The 16,997-nt window shown below is 37.1% G+C and overlaps 1 pseudogene; it reads left to right on the top strand.

Moving 5' to 3' along the window:
- The first annotated feature begins 15,065 nt into the window (after positions 1-15,065).
- On the top strand, positions 15,066-15,131 carry LOC122100961 (annotated as a pseudogene).
- Positions 15,132-16,997: the final 1,866 nt, after the last annotated feature.

The following is a 16,997-nucleotide window of genomic DNA, read 5'->3' as shown; positions in this document are numbered from 1 at the left end:
ACTATCCTCAGATCTCAGAGTCCTGAGTCGATATGATTACAGGCATGAGCCACCAAAGCCCAGATCCAAGTCAATTTTAAAAAAGCAAGCTTATTGAAATTTCTGGCTTTTTCCAATAAACAATCTTATTTTTTCAGTATTAATTTATAGCTATGAGTTATTTTTATATGTAACTGGGATTTTTTAATAGATTCAAATATAATTTTTACTATTACTCAGTATCTCACAAAAATCCACTATCATTCACTTTGCACAAAGTCAATTTTTGCATACTATCTTACACAGTATTATTACATTCTATATTGCACATAGTGTGAAGTGAAAATAGTTTAGACAATTTCATTTAAATTATTAAGTGCTATTTTAACATTATAAATTCACAACTGTGTTTTTAATCTAAGGAAAAAAAGATTTTAGTGTTAAAATCTAATATGAATGTGTAGTGTGTCCCAATTAAACCAAATATTCTGAGTTCATACAGACAAAATTATTTTCTTTTCACTAAAGACTTTGAAGTAATATCATTGGAAATAGTGAGGCAAAAGGAAGAAGAATTCAACTCACATCCAACAATGTCTCTGTTGTTTTGCTACTCCCCACTAAGACCTGGCCATTCCCAGTTGTCATAGAAATTCAAGTGTCTCTCGTAGAATTCTATTTGAAAAAGTTCTAAATCACTGATTTTATTTGTACTTTCTCTTATATGAAACAAAATATAAACACAAAACAATTGAAATAAAATGCACACATATGTTGCAGTCACCACAGCTGGAGAAACAACCAAGAAAGTGGAACTCCCCCAGGAACAAAAACATATTATGTACAGATTTTTTAAGTACACAAACCTCAAATACATGTTAATTTGAGTAGAGCTATAAGGATAACTGTCTCTCATAAATAAGGTTGTGTTAATTTGTAATTAAATTCATCTGGTTGAACCTAATATAGCAAATCCCTTTAATGGATCAAATTGTTGAAAACAAATGTAACTGTATATGAAGTAAGATCTGCACATATTTAAAAGAAAAAATGCTAAGGTATTAAATCACAAAAATCATGACATACTTAAAATATTCATAAATGCAATGAATAAGTCCAATAGTATCCATATTGGGAACTAAATACCACTGATTTAACAAGGACAAAATATGCAAGTAATAGAATCTGAGCAGTTTCCATGAGTTTACCTAGTTTAAACCTACTCTAAATTACACTGTTTGTAGAAGACTGAACAAGGGTTATCTAAAGGAAAACATCAGCACATTATATAAATGAAATTAAAAATCTCATGAAAAGAGAATAGTAGCTTCTGGAAAATATAATTTTAATAAATGGTGGTCAAAATATTTCTAGTGCTGACAAAATTGCATACCTATTTAGTGAGATTGAGAAAAGACTCAAGATACTCGAGCTGATTTGAAAGTTTGGCAAAGTAGCAGTATACAACTATAACATTATTATGGATGTTGGCTCTGGCATGGAATTCATTTACTCTTTGATCTGACAAATGAATATATGGAAGAACATAACTTCACCAACTAAATATCAAGACCTAACTAAACATATAATCAGAAAAGTCATCATGCAAGCCATATGGCAACCTGGATAAAAAAATAAATCAGTCAAACTGATTCTGTATTTATTGTAAATGTTGATTTTTTTTTACAAATTATTTCCTTTAGCTTGAATTTTTAAAACATTGTGTTAACTGTATATCATTAACAAATTTTGGATTCCTCCTTCAATTTAGTTCTGAGTATAATGTCTCACTTCATTTCCTAACCCATTAAATGATGTTGATTTCAAAACAAATGCTCATAATCACTGTTTATAATACACAGAATCTCATAAACATGACTCCAGTAAGCATAGATTAACATTTTGATATCATGGTCTCATGACTGATGAGGCCTATCTGCATGAGTATACTTGTACCTAGATTCCTCAGCTTAAATTTAGCAATTTTTAAAAAGTGTCACCTTTATCTGTCACCTATCAGAGATTAAACCTTAGTGTAAAGCCTAAGGAAAATGATAAGGTAAGAAATTAGCTTTTCTGCATTCACTGTATTTGATGTCGGTATAATTTGTGGAGGGGAAGGGGAAAAACAAATCGTTTAAATATGGATACAGGTGGACCCATTGCATAAATGAGATGTACAAGTCATTATATCGAAAATGAACTTTACAACTTTGGTGTAGGGGGGGAAAGGGGAGGGGGGAAGATTGGGCAGGGGGGGGCGAGGGGAGGATGGGAAGGGATGGGAAGGGGAAACAAAGGAGGAGGCTACAATGCTTGATAAGAAATGTACTCATTATCTCGCCCATGTAATTGTAAACCCTCTGTACAGTATTTTCACAAAAAAAAATTAAAAAAAGAATTTAGCTTTTCTGGATATAAAGTAAACAAAATGAAGCATGTAGTAAATCACTGGTTTAAAGTCAAACTATTTCTCCAAAACATTCTAAACATTTCCTTACAATGTGTATTATTCTCAAGAAGGGAATGGGTAATGTGAGAAGAGGACTAACCAAGCATTGTCTTCAAATATACATAATTTGGATTTACCTCTTTATTTCACTATAAGCATTTTTGATTAAAAAAAACTGAATAATTGATTTCCAGATCAGGTATAATATATCTTAGTTGCATACACCAAACTACATTCAGAAAATGGCATATATCAATTTAGTAAGAAAACATTAAATAAATAGCAAAAATATATACCTACAGAGATAATATTTTGAAGAATACATTGAAAATATTCTAATATAATAATTAGGTTGATAGAAAAATTTCACATTTACAGTCATTAACTAAAATACTCTAATGCTAATTGGACAAGATTGTCTTTCTAAATGAGCAAAATATATTTCTCCTTTTACTTCGTCAAGGAATTAACTGAAAAAAAGATATTAACATATGAATCTATAATAACTGGAACGAATTTTTGTCTTTTTATTAGAAATTTTAATTTCACAAAGTATTTTTAATTGTGTTATACACATATGTGTACTTAGTGTAGCTTGTTAAATTTTATTCCTTTTATTAATTATATTACCCTATTTTTATACTTAAATTTTATTATGTGATCATACTAAGTTATAAAGTATTTGAACATATTTACTCCAAACTATTTCTCTTCAACTCCTCATTCACTATATTCCGAACTGAATAAGTTACATCTTTTTTTTGTGTGTGTGAAAATACTGTACAAAAGGGTTACAATTACATGGCCAAGATAATGAGTACATATCTTTTTGGGGGGAAGCGTGTCCGGTCGTGGGGCCTGAACTCTGGGCCTGGGTGCTGTCCCTCAGCTATTCAGCTCAAGGCTAGTGCTCTACCACTTGAGCCCCAGCCCCACTTCCAGCTTTTTTTCTTTTTGCTTATGTGGTGCTGAGGAATTGAACCCAGGGCCACACGCATGCAAGGCAAGTGCTCTACCACTGAGCCACCTTCCCAGAACCAATGAGTACAATATTTTAATGTGATATATATATATATATATGTATATATATATATATATTGTTGTGAAAATACTGTACAGAGGGGTTACAATTACATGGGCAAGATATTGAGTACATTTCTTATCAAGCTTTGTAGCCTCCTCCTTTATTTCCCCTTCCCATTCCTTCCCATTGTCCCCTCGCCCCCCCCACACAATACTCCCTGCTCCCCCTCCCACCGCATCCTGCAACAAAGTTGTAAAGTTCGTTTTCAACATAATGACTTGTACATCTCATTGTTTCAATGGGTCCACCTGTATCCATATTTAAACGATTTGTTTTTCCCCTTCCCCTCCACAAATTATACCGACATCAAATACAGTGAAAGCAGGGGGTATACTGTGGGAGAGGGACATACATAGCAACAAAAAAATAATCTTATCAATGTGTTAGAAACACATGCATGAAAGAAAAAAAAACATTTGAATACATATATTAGGGTTCATTTCCCTAACATCAACTTATCTGAACATTTCTGCTTGACTCAGTCATATACTAGATATTGCAAATAAGGGAAACCGTGGGACCTATGTTTCTTTGGGCCTGGCTTACTTCACGTAATATAATTTTTTCCAAGCCTTTTCATTTCTTGACAAATGGTGCAATGTTATTCTTTCTGATGGAGGGATAGAATTCCATTGTGTATACTTACCACATTTTCTTGATCCATTCATCTACTGAGGGGCATCTGGGTTGGTTCCATATCTTAGCTATAGTAAATAATGCTGCAATGAACATAGTTGTGCTGATAACTTTAGTGTGGTCTTGTTTGTAAACATTTGGGTAAATGCCCAATAGTGGGATTGCTGGATCATAGGGGAGCTCTATGTGGAGTCTTTTGAGGAACCTCCATATTGCTTTCCAAAGTGGTTCAACAAGGTTTAAACTCCCACCAACAATGCAGTAAGGTTCCCTTCTGTCCACATCCCCTGCAGCATCTGTTGTTATTAGAGTTCTTGAATTTAGCCATTCTAACTGGAGTGAGCTGGTATCCCAATGGTGTTTTGATTTGCATTTCTTTTATGGCTAGGGAGGTTGAGCATTTCTTCATGTGTCTATTGGCGATCCTTCTTTCCTCTTCAGAGAAGTTTCTCCTTAAGTCTCTAGCCCACTTATTTTTTGGGCAGTTGTTTCTTTGAAGATTTGTTGTTGGGGGATTTAATTTTTTGAGTTCCAGGCATAATTTAGATATGAGACCTTTGTCCTTTTTATGACTATTGAAGATCTTCTCCAAATCTGTGGACTTTCTATTGATCTTGCTAGCTATGTCTTTTGCCATGTAGAAGCTCTGTAATTTCATGCAATCCCATTTGTCCAACTTTCTTTGATGTGTTCTGTTTCTGAGTCTCTATTAAGAAACTTTCGGCCTGGCCAAGGAGACCTATGGTTTCTTCTATTCCATCATGTACCCTTTTCAGAGTGTCTGCTTTGACTCCAAGGTCTTTGATACATTTGGAGTTGATTCTGGTGCAGGGTGGTATATAAGGTTCTAGATTTAGTTTTCTACAAGTAGTTAACCAACTTTGCCTGTGCAATTTACTGAAGAGGCTCTCTTTCTTCCATTCTATTTTTTTAGCTCCCTTTTCAAAGATTAGATGACTATTGGTCTGTGGGTTCATTTCTGGGTTTTCCATTCTATTCCTTTGGTCCTGAGGTCCATTCTTGTGCAGGTACCAAGCTGTTTTGATCACTATGGTTTTGTAGTTGAGTTTGAAATTTGGTATTGATATTTCTCCAGCACTGTTCTTTCTGTTGAGCTTCGTTTTTGCTATTTGGTGTCTTTTATTGTTCCTTATGGATTTTTGGATAGCCACTTCAATTTCTTTGAAGAATGAGGTTGGAATATTGATAGGTATCACATTGAATTTGTAGATAGCCTTGGGAATTATTCCCATTTTCACGATATTGATCTTTCTAATACAGGAGCATGGGAGATTTTGCCACTTTCTAAGTTCTGTTTTGATTTCCTTTTTCAAGTTTTTAAAGTTTTCAGCATAGAGGTCCTTCACTTCTTTGGTTAAGTTAATTCCTAGGTACTTTATTATTTGTGGGGTTATTACGAATGGTGTTGCTTTCCTAATTTCAGCCACATTTTTCTTATTGTTGGCATACAGAAAAGCCATGGAATTTTGAGAGTTAATTTTATATCATGCTACTTTGCCAAAGTTTTGAATCAACTTGAGTCATTTGGGAGTGGATTCTCTGGGATTCTTTAAATACAAGACCATGTCATCTGCAAAGAGGGAGAGTTTTACTTCTTCTTTCCCAAGTTGGATTCCCTGTATGTTTGCTTCTTTTCTTTCACTGTAGCTAGGCATTCTAATCCTAGATTGAAGAGAAGTGGAGAGAGGGGACATTCCTTGTCTTGGTCCTGACTTAAAAGGAAATGGCTTTAGTTTTTCACCATTGAGTATAATGCTGGCTGTAGGTTTCTTATATACAACCTTTATTGTATTGAGGAATGTTCCATGGATTCCTAATTTTTCCAGAACCTTCATCATAAAGGGCTGTTGGATCTTGTCAAATGCTTTTTCTGCATCTATTGAGATAACCATGTGGTTCTTATCCTTGCTGTTGTTGATGTGATGAATTATATTATTTGATTTGCGTATATTGAAGCAGTTTTGCATCCCTGAAATGAATCCATTTTGAATGGATGAATTGTTAAAATCAATTGGCCAAAATTTTGTTGAGAAGTTTCGCATCAATGTTGATCCATGAAATGGGTCCATAGTTCTTTTTCTTTGATGAGCCCCTGCCTGTTTATTTGATGAGGTTTATGATGGCTTCATAGAATGAATTCGATAGTGAACTTTCTCTTTCAATTTCATTGAAAAGTTGGAGGAGTATTGGTATGAGCTCTGCTTTGAAGGGCTTGTTGAATTCTCCTGTAAAACCCTCTGGTCCTGGGCTTTTCTTAGATGGGAGGTCTCTTTTTTTTTTTTAATTTAATTTAATTTTATTTGTGAACATACTGTACAGAGGAGTTACAGTTACATGGGCAGGATAATGCGTACATTTCTTACCAAGCATTGCAGCCTCCTCCTTTGTTTACCCTTCACATCCATTCCCAGCCTCCCCTCTCCCCCCCAATCCCAATCCTTCTCCTTCCCCCCTTCCCCCCCTTCCCTCCCCCCCCCCCACCAACGTTGTAAAGCTCGTTTTGGACATGACAACTTGTACTTCTCATTGTTGCAACAGGTCCACCTGTATCTTTAAACAACTGGTTTTTCCCCATCTCCTCCACAAGTTATACTGACATCAAATATAGTGAAAGCAGGGGTTATACTGTGGGGGAGGGACATACAAAGCAACAAAGAGATAATCTTATAAATGTGTTAGAAACACATGCATGAAAGAAAAAAACATTAAAATACACATCTAAGGGTTCATTTTCCTGACATCACATTATCTGACCTTTTCCGCTTGACTCATACATATACTAGATATTACAAATAAGGGAAACCATGGGACCTACGTTTCTTTGGGCCTGGCTTACATCACTTAATATAATTTTTTCCAAGTTTTTCCATTTCCTAACAAATGGGGCAATGTCATTCTTTCTGATGGAGGCATAGAATTCCATTGTGTATATATACCACATTTTCTTGATCCATTCACCTACTGAGGGTTCCATATCTTAGCTATGGTAAATAATGCTGCAATAAACATAGTTGTGCTGGTAGCTTTAGTGTGGTCTTGTTTGTAAACATTAGGGTAAATGCCCAAAAGTGGGATTGCTGGGTCATAGGGGAGCTCTATGTTAAGTCTTTTGAGGAAGCTTCATAATGCTTTCCAAAGTGGATGAACAAGTTTACATTCCCACCAACAATGAAGTAAGGTTCCTTTCTGTCCACATCCCCTCCAGCATCTGTTGTTGTTAGAGTTCTTGATTTTTGCCGTTCTAACTGGAGTGAGGTGATATCTCAATGTTGTTTTGATTTGCATTTCTTCTATGGCTAGGGATGTTGAACATTTCTTCACGTGTCTATTGGCCATCCTTCTTTCTTCTTCAGAGAAGTTTCTCTTTAAGTCTTTCGCCCACTTATTTATTGGGCAGTTGTTTCTTTGAGGATTTGTTGTTGGGGGGTTTAATTTTTTGAGCTCCAAATATATTTTAGATATGAGACCCTTGTCCGTTGTATGACTAGTAAAGATCTTCTCCCAATCCGTGGGCTTTCTATTGATCTTGCTAGCTATGTCATTTACCCTGCAGAAGCTCTGCAACTTTATGCAATCCCATTTGTCCAACCTTTCTTTGATTTGTTGTGTTTCCGGGTCTCTATTCAGAAAATTTCGGCCTGAGCCAAGGAGACCTAGGGTTTCTCCTATTCCATCCTGTAATGTTTTCAGAGTGTCTGCTTTGAGTTCAAGGTCTTTGATCCATTTGGAGTTGATTCTGGTGCAGGGTGATATATAAGGATCTAGCTTAAGCTTTCTACATGTAGTTAACCAATTTTGCCAGCACCATTTACTGAAGAGATTGTCTTTCTTCCATTCTATTGCTTTAGCTCCCTTATCGAAGATTAGATGGCTATAGGTCTGTAGGTTCATTTCTGGCTTTTCAATTCTATTCCATTGGTCCTGAGGTCTGTTCTTATGCCAATACCAAGCTGTTTTGATTACTATGGCTTTATAGTAGAGCTTGAAGTTTGGTATTGATATTCCTCCAGCAGTGTTGTTTCCATTCAGGAGCGTTTTTGCTATTCTGGGTCTTTTATTGTTCCATATGAATTTTTGGATTGCCTCTTCTATTTCCTTGAAGAATGAGGTTGGAATTTGGATAGGTATTGCGTTGAATTTGTAGATAGCCTTGGGAATTATTGCCATTTTCACGATGTTAATCTTTCCAATCCAGGAGCATGGGAGGTTTTGCCATTTTTTAAGTTCTGTGTTGATTTCCTTTTTCAAGATTTTAAAGTTTTCATCATAGAGGTCCTTCACTTCTTTAATTAAGTTAATTCCTAGGTATTTTATTTTTGGGGGGGCTATTACAAATGGAGTTGCTTTCCTAATTTCAGCCACGCTTTTCTCATTGTTGGCATACAGAAAAGCCATTGATTTTTGGCGGTTAATTTTATAACCTGCTACTTTGCCAAAGTTTTGAATCAGCTTGAGTAATTTGGGAGTGGAGTCTATGGGATTCTTTAAATACAAGATCATGTCATCTGCAAAGAGGGAGAGTTTGATTTCTTCTTTCCCTATTTGGATACCCTTTATGTCTGCATCTTGTCTTATTGCTGTAGCTAGGCATTCTAATACTAGATTGAAGAGAAGTGGAGAGAGTGGGCATCCTTGTCTTGTTCCTGAGTTAAGAGGAAATTGCTTTAGTTTTTCACCATTGAGTATAATGCTGGCTCTAGGTTTGTCATATACAGCCTTTATTGTATTGAGGAATGTGCCATGGATTCCTAATTTTTCCAAAACCTTCATCATAAAGGGGTGTTGGATCTTGTCGAATGCTATTTCTGCATCTATTGAGATAACCATGTGGTTCTTATCCTTGCTGTTGTTGATGTGATGAATTATATTATTTGATTTGCGTATATTGAACCAGCTTTGCATCCCTGAAATGAATCCTGTTTGATCATGGTGTATGATTTTTTGGATGAATTGTTGAAGTCGATTGGCCAAAATTTTGTTGAGAAGTTTTGCATCAATGTTCATCAAAGAAATGGGTCTATAGTTCTCTTTCTTTGATGAGTCCCTGCCTGGTTTTGGGATAAGGGTTATGATGGCTTCATAGAATGTGTTCGGTAGTGAGCTTTCGCTTTCAATTTCATTGAAGAGTTGGAGGAGTATTGGTGTGAGCTCTGCTTTGAAGGCCTTGTAAAATTCCGCTGTAAAACCATCTGGTCCTGGACTTTTCTTAGCTGGGAGGTCTCTTATTGCTGTTTCTATTTCAATGCTTGATATGGGCCTGTTAAGCTGGTTTAACTCATCTTGGTTTAGTTTTGGCATGTCAATATTTGCTAGGAAAAGGTCCATTTCTGTCAAGTTCTCAAACTTATTAGCATAAAGTTTTGAGAAGTATTCCCTTATAATGTTCTGAATCTTGGTTGTTTCCGAGGTGATGTTTCCATTCTCATCTCTGAGTTTATTAATTTGGGTGTGTTCTCTTCTTTTTCGGATAATATTTGCTAAGGGTCTGTCAATTTTGTTAAGTTTTTCGAAGAACCAACTCTTTGTTTTGTTGATTCCTTCTATATTTTTTTTGGATTCTAATTCATTTAATTCTGATTTAATTTTAATTATTTCTTTCCGTCTACTGGATTGGGGTTTATCTTGCTGCTCTTTTTCAAGGAGGTTTAGATGTGTCATTAAATTGCTAGTTTCAGATTTCTCCAATTTGTTGATGTAGGAGCTCAGAGCTATAAACTTGCCTCTGAGTACTGCCTTTGCTGTGTCCCAGAGGAGCTGGTAATTTGTGTGTTCATTTTTGTTGAATAGCATGAACATTTGAATTTCCTTTCTAATCTCTTCCATGACTCACTCTTGATTCAGCAGTGTGTTGTTCAGCCTCCATGTGATACCGGACTTTCTTTGGTGGCTTTTGGTGTTGAGTTCTAATTTTATTCCCTTGTGGTCAGAGAGAATGCAAGGTATACCTTCAATGTTTCTGAATTTAGACAAGTTTGCTTTGTGGCCTAAAATGTGGTCTATTTTAGAAAATGTTCCATGCGCTGCTGAGAAAAACGTGTATTCTGATGCTGCTGGGTGAAATGTTCAGTAGATGTCTGTTAAGTCTAGTTGATCTATGCAGCTGTTTAGATCTGCAGTTTCTCTGTTGAGTTTTTGCCGAGTTGATCTATCTAGTGGGGAGAGTGGTGTGTTAAAATCCCCAACAATTAATGTCTTTGGATCTATATGGGATTTGAAGGAAAGTAGTGTTTCTTTGATAAATTTGGGTGCTCCATTGTTTGGCGAATAGATATTTAGAATTGTAATATCCTCCTGAAGGAGAGATCCTTTAATTAGTATGTAGCGACCTTCAAATGTGTTTGTTTTTACGGGCAAGATGTGACTCCTGCAGGCAGCAGATAGAAGGGTCTTGTTTTTTAATCCAATTAGACAGTCTATGTTGCTTAATTGGAGAGTTCAGTCCGTTAACATTAAGAGATAGGACTGAGAGGTATTTGAGAGTTCCTGCCATGTTATCCACCTTCTTGGGGGCTGCGAAAACTGGGTTCTTCCTATGGTTCTTGGATTCTCAGTTTGGGTGCAGTTTCTTGGCCTTTATTGCGGTCTTGTTGGTTTTCTATGTGTAGGACATCTTTAAGAATCTTTTGTAGGGGTGGTTTGGTGGAGATGTATTGTTTCAATTTTTCTTTGCTATGGAAGGTTTTTATTTGGCCTTCAGTTATGAAGGAGAGTTTAGCTGGGTACAGTATTCTTGGTTGATAGTTGTTTGTTTTTAGGGCATAGCATACATCATTCCAGGCTCTTCTTGCTTTGATTGTCTCTGCTGAGAAATCTGAGGTGATTCTAATTGTTTTCCCTTTATAGGTGATTAACCTTTTCTCCTTGACAGCTTTAAGGATCTTTTCCTTGGTCTGAGTTGATCCTGTGTGGATTATAATGTGACGGTGGGATGTCCTATTCTGGTCTTGTCTATTTGGGGTTCTAAAAGCTTCTTGTATCTGAATAGGCCTATCTTTTTGGATGTTTGGGAAGTTCTTTGCTAGGATCCTGTTAAACAAATTTCCTAGACCATTGACTTCTGTTTCTAGGTGCTCCTCTACACCCATTATCCTTAGATTAGGCCTTCTGATGGTGTCTTCCAGGTGTTGGATAGATCTATCATATTTCTTGGACTTGTCTTGGATGGTTGTATGTTCTTTCTCTATAATATCTAGGCTGTCTTCAATCCCTGAGATTCGATCTTCTGCATGGTCTAACCTGCTGTCAAGACTCTCTACTTTGTTTTTTATCTCTTTTCCTTCTAGTTGGTCTGCTTTGTTGGCTTCAAGTTCTTTGTTGAAGCTCTGTTTTAGGTCTTGTATGAATTTCTTTACTTCCTTAATTTGGTGTTCAGTGTTTGTTCTCAAATCACTTAGTTGATTGGTTATGGTTTCTTTGGACTCCCATTCCTTCTGTTGGGTTCCATTCAGCATTCCCTTTGTGGTCTCCCTGACTTTCTTCAGCTCTTTGTTAATGGATTCCATGAATGCCTTTAGTGATCTTTGTGTGTTCTCTACCTGGTCTCTCAATTCCTGAATTACTCTTTGATTAGCTTCCTCCCGTTCGTGGGATTCCTGCAGTTCTCTTTGAGTGTTCTCAGCCTCCTCACGACATTCCTCCCTTTCTCTTTGAGTATTCTCAAGTTGTTCACGCAAATCCTGTATCAGTTTTTGAGTAGCTTCCTCACGTTTATGATATTCCTGTATAGACTTTTGGGATGCTTCCTCTCTCTCCCTATCATGCTCATACAGAGTCCTTTGTAAGTTGTCAAACTTCTCATTTATCATGTTTGCCACCAGTGTTTGTAGAGCTATTTGGGAACTCTCCTCTGGATTGTTCATTATCTGATCTGACCCCTGATTATCAAGATTGGGAATTGAGATTCCCGGATTTGCCATTTTTCTTGTGTTTTTCCGGCTTACTCTGCCCATTTGAGATGAAAATAGCACCAGTTTTGTGCTAGAACCCTATCTTAAGGCAACCATCAACCAACGTTTGCATTTATACAGTCAATAGTCTACAGGTACAATCTAGTTCAACAGATACATCTATTCAACATCAAACAACTATATGTTAATGGGCTTCGAACTGCAGAGAAGAATTTGGAAAACCAGAAATTTTTAGGGTTGGGGAGAGATGTGGGTAAAAATTAGGAATAGATTGGTGTGGGGAGGCACAGGGAGAGTTAACTATGTCCTAATCTCAATGCAGGAAATAGGTTGGGTAGGATGCAAGTAGAGAGGGAGAGAAAAAGAAGAAAGGGAAAGGGAAATGAAAAGAGACCAGAAAAAAAATTAGAAACGTAAAAATTAATATAGTTATGGAGATTGAAAGACCATCTATTTAGAGAGGAATGTGAATATAATGAGAAAACAGGAGGGAGTTAGAGGAGATGTGAAAAACTTAAAAAATGCTTAAAATATTATATAGGTATAAAGAGGTAGTACTGCTATTAAGGAATTTAAGTCTCAGAGGTTTTGGATTGGGTAATAAATTTGTGGATTAAGTGTGTACACAATGGGGGATAGGGTCTACTAGTTAACTATGGGTTTATCTGAGGATGTGCAGGACAAGAGTTAAGTCACAGACAGAAGAACAAAAGAAAGGAAAAGGTGAAAAGGATAAGAAAGGGAAAAAAAAAAAGATCAGAAGTTCAGTAGAGCTAGACAAAAAACAAAAAGATAATTAAGAAAGAAACAAAAAGAGAGAGAAGACAAGAAAAGAAAGGAAAACGTACATTCACGTATTCCTAAAATAAAAATTATGAGGGAAAAAAAAGTTACTGGAAAACAATTATTTTTTCAAAAAAGGCAAAAATTAAAGATTAATAAAAGTTTTAGAAAAGGGAAAAAAATTTTTTATATATATAAGGTACCAAAAAAAAAAAAAAAAAAGAAAAAAGAAAAGAAGAAAAAAAAGTTCTTTGATTTTTTTTTTTGATTTTTTTGGGAGGGGTGGGAAGAATCCTGTATCTCCCTTTTGTCTGTAACCAGCCTCTTGTTGGAATCTCTGGTCAGCTTGAGGTCCTGTGGGTTGATTGGTTTCTTAAGTCAGTTTGTTCGAACAGGCAGAAAAATGCTCTGCTTTACCCAAGATTTTGAGATCCCCCTCCCAGGTTAGTTTAATTGGAGGGTTATCTGCTTTGAGAATCACAAAAGAGAGGTGATGAGGCTAGGTTCTGGTAGAGTTGAGGCCTTTCAACAAACAGTAGCTTTTCCCTGGGGCTATTTTGTGAAAAATTCACAGAGCCCACCCTGGAGCCATTCTCAGGGTTTCTGTTTTTCAATTGATTGTTGAGGCTGCTAGAGGGAGGGGCAGCCTCTGGCTCTGGTTACCCAGTGAGGAAAGCCACTCCAATGGCTGGTGCCTGAGCTGGGTGACTTTTCCCTGGATGGAGCTGAGTCTGGCAGGTCACTTCGCCGTTAAGTTCTTGTGACCTGTTAAATGACTTGTTTTATTCCAAGGCCTGAGTTGGAGCTAGCAGCTCCTCTGAGCTTTGTCGGTATCCAAGATGGAGATCACCAGTGCTGGGGAGGGAGGGGTGGCCTTCCCTCCTCTGCTCCCTGAGAAGGAGCGAGGACGTCGGGCTTCTACTCACGCCGAGTCTTGGATCCTGGGTCGTCTCTGGTCTGCAAACTGCAGGATGAAGATGTCCGCTCCTTGTCGGTTCTTGCTGGTGTTGAGTAGAATCCTCTTGCCGGCTGCGTCTGGCTCCTTAGTCCCGGACTCTCTGTGTGAGCACTCAGGTATGGCCGCGGCTGTGGTGGCCGCTGCGACCCTGCCGCCGCCGCGGCGGCTGCTGGCAGGCACTCAGATGTGTCTCCTTGTCTTGGCTTCCCCTCTCTTGTCTAACTCTCTGTCCTGTGATGGCACACTTGGTGTGATTCTCTGGCTTAGGACTGTTCACTGGAACTCTAAAACTGCTTTCTATGTGAGAGCTTGTTCAGATTCCAGCTTCTCCTCCGCCATCTTCCCGGAACTCCCCGGGAGGTCTCTTATTGCTGTATTTCAATGCTTGATATGGGCCTGTTAAGATGGTTTAACTCATCTTGGTTTAGTTTTGGCATGTCAATATTTCTGCCAACTTCTCAAACTTATTAGCACATAGTTTTGAGAAGTATTCCCTTATAATGTTTTGAATCTTGGTTGTTTCTGTGGTGATATTTCCATTCGCATCTCTGAGTTTATTTATTTGGGTGTGTTCTCTTCTTTTTCTCATAAGATTTGCTAAGGGTCTGTCAATTTTGTTAATTTTTTTGAAGAAGCAACTCTTTCTTTTGTTGATTATTTTGTATGTTTTTTTGTGGATTCTAATACATTTAATTCTGATTTAATTTTAACTATTTCTTTTTGTCTATTAGATGAGGGTTTATCTTGGTGCTCTTTTTAAAGGAGGCTCAGTTGTCTCATTAAATTGTTGGTTTCAGATCTCTGCAATATAATGATGTAAGAACTCAAAGCTATAAACTTGCCCCTGAGTACTGCCTTTGCTGTGTCCCAGAGGAGCTGGTGATTTGTGTGCTCATTTTTGTTGAATATCATGAACATTTGAATTTCCTTTCTAATCTCTTCCACGACCCACTTGTGATTCAGCAGTGTCTTGTTCAGCCTCCATATGTTACCGGACTTTCTTTGGTGGCTTTTGGTGTTGAGTTCTAATTTTACTCCCTTGTGGTCTGAAAGAATTCAAGGTATAACTTCAATGTATCTGAATTTAGACAAGTTTGCTTTGTGGCCTAAAATGTGGTCTATTTTGGAATATGTTCCATGTGCTGCTGAGAAAAAGTATATTCTAATGCTGCTGGGTGAAATATGCAGCAGGCGTCTGTTAAATCTAATTGATCTAAGCAGTTGTTTAAATCTGCGGTTTCTCTGTTGAGAAGAATAGCTTGGCCCCTGGGTAAGGATGACATGCAAATTCGTGAAGCATTCCAAATTTTTACAACAGATGCTGGAGGGGATGTGGCCAGAAGGGAACCTTACTGCATTCTTGGTGGGAGTATAAACTTGTTCAAACACTTGGAAAGCAGTATGGAAGTTCCTCAAAAGATTCCAAATACAGCTCCCCTATGACCCAGAAATCCCACTTTTGGGCATTCACCCAAATGATTACAAACAAGACCATACTAAAACTACCAGCACAAATATGTTTATTGCAGCATTATTTACCATAGGTAAGATATATAACCAACCCCGATGCCCCTAAGTAGATGAATATATCAAAAAATGCTGTGTGTGTGTGTGTGTGTGTGTGTATGGGAATTCTATCGTCCATCAGAATGAATGACATCACCCAATTTGTTATGAAATGGAAAAACTTAGAAAAAATTATATTAACTGACGTGAGCCAAGTCCAAAGAAACATAGGTCCATGGTATCCCTTATTTCCAATAAGTAAATCTATGTCTGTGATAAGCAGAAATGGTCAAAAGCTATATGCATATGACTAGATAAGGTGATGTTAAGCTAAATGAACCTCAAGATAGGAACACAAGTGTTTTTTTTCTTGCTGTTGTTTTTAACACATCTATAATGTGCGATGTTATTTTTTTGTTTTTTATATGGTCCTCCCACACAGCATAACCCCTGTTTTCACAGTATTTGATGTTGGTGTGGCTACATCTTGTATATACACTTCTCTAATTTGGGGAGGGAAAGGGAAAAAAACAAAATGCTTAAATAGAGATACAGGTTGACACATTGAAACAATGAGATGCACAAGGCACTATGTTGAAAAATGAACTTTACAATTTAGGCAGGGTTAGGGTGGAGGAGTGGGGGTGGTGAGGACTGTACTTGTGGAGGTAGAAGGGAAGGGATGGTAGGGGAAAAACAAAGGGGAGCTAACAATTCTTGATAGGAAATGTACTCATTACCTTGCTCATGTAACTGTAAACCCTCTATAAAGTATTTTTACAATAAAAAACGTTTAAAAATGTTCTGAGATAGAATAGTTTATTTCTATTATTTTACCCATATAATATATAATAACGTTAACAAAGAAATTAATACAAATCACTGACCTGAAGATATTTTGAATAAGTATGTGTGTGTATGTGCACACGTGCACAGGAGTGCATGTGCATGCCTGTTTGTTGGCATGCTCAGTTTGAACTCAGTTCTTCAAGGTCTTGCTAGGCCTTTCTTCTCTAGATTGGTGAGCTAGTATATGAACTACATCTCCATTCCTGGCCTTTTTCTAGTTCATTTACATTTTTAAAAAATAATTTTATGAATTATTTTTTGCTCTGATTGGCTTCCAACACTTATCCACAGATCTCAAGCTCCTCAGTAGATATGACGAGTGGGCAGGATTACAGATGTGACCAACCAGAACAAGGTTTTAAGAATAATTTTATAAGTAGAAGAAACTTTACTTCACGGAGTACTCTTTTATCATTTCCTACTTTTAAAGCATTTTGGAGTGATTATATGTGAATTTATTTCGTTTTGGGATTCTTACAAGACAGTAAGTGATGGTATTTAAAAGTTTAAGTACTTTTTTAAAAGGATACTAGAACTGTGGGACAGAAGAAATTGGGCTCTCTTTGGATCTTAATTTATAATCTCAGTCTGTGCATGATAACACAATGTCACCAACACAGTCTGTGTTGAAGACAAAATGTGGCAGAAAGCAATTACCATGTGTTGGGTCTTCGTCCGTCTTTGGATGGACGGGGTCCGAGGAAAGGTAAGTGCAAAGTGCAGCCGCTTGCCCCTTCCCCAGCCTCCCTTAGCCCAGGAGACAATCAGATGCAGTGGGGAGTCAAACCAAGCAGGAACTCGTTTATTAATAGGGAGCATACC

The sequence above is a fragment of the Dipodomys spectabilis genome, unplaced genomic scaffold (genome assembly GCF_019054845.1).
Source record: "Dipodomys spectabilis isolate Male_0828 unplaced genomic scaffold, ASM1905484v1 ptg000612l, whole genome shotgun sequence".
NCBI lineage: Eukaryota > Metazoa > Chordata > Mammalia > Rodentia > Heteromyidae > Dipodomys > Dipodomys spectabilis.
The sequence above is the reverse complement of the archived record's forward strand: the minus strand, read 5'-3'. Positions and strand labels throughout refer to the sequence as shown.